Below are 270 nucleotides of genomic sequence, written 5' to 3'. Positions count from 1 at the left end.
AAATTTGACATGAGAGTTCCTGGGATTGACATCCCCGAACATATTTTTTTTAATTTTTTTATAAATGTCTTTGATGACGTCATATCCGGCTTTTCGTGAAAGTTGAGGCGGCACTGTCACGCTCTCATTTTTCAACCAAATTGGTTGAAATTTTGGTCAAGTAATCTTCGACAAAGCCCGGACTTCGGTATTGCATTTCAGCTTGGTGGCTTAAAAATTAATTAATGACTTTGGTCATTAAAAATCTGAAAATTGTAAACAAATTTTTTT

Source organism: Littorina saxatilis, linkage group LG11 (genome assembly GCF_037325665.1).
Source record: "Littorina saxatilis isolate snail1 linkage group LG11, US_GU_Lsax_2.0, whole genome shotgun sequence".
Lineage (NCBI taxonomy): Eukaryota > Metazoa > Mollusca > Gastropoda > Littorinimorpha > Littorinidae > Littorina > Littorina saxatilis.
This window is presented reverse-complemented; position numbering follows the sequence as displayed.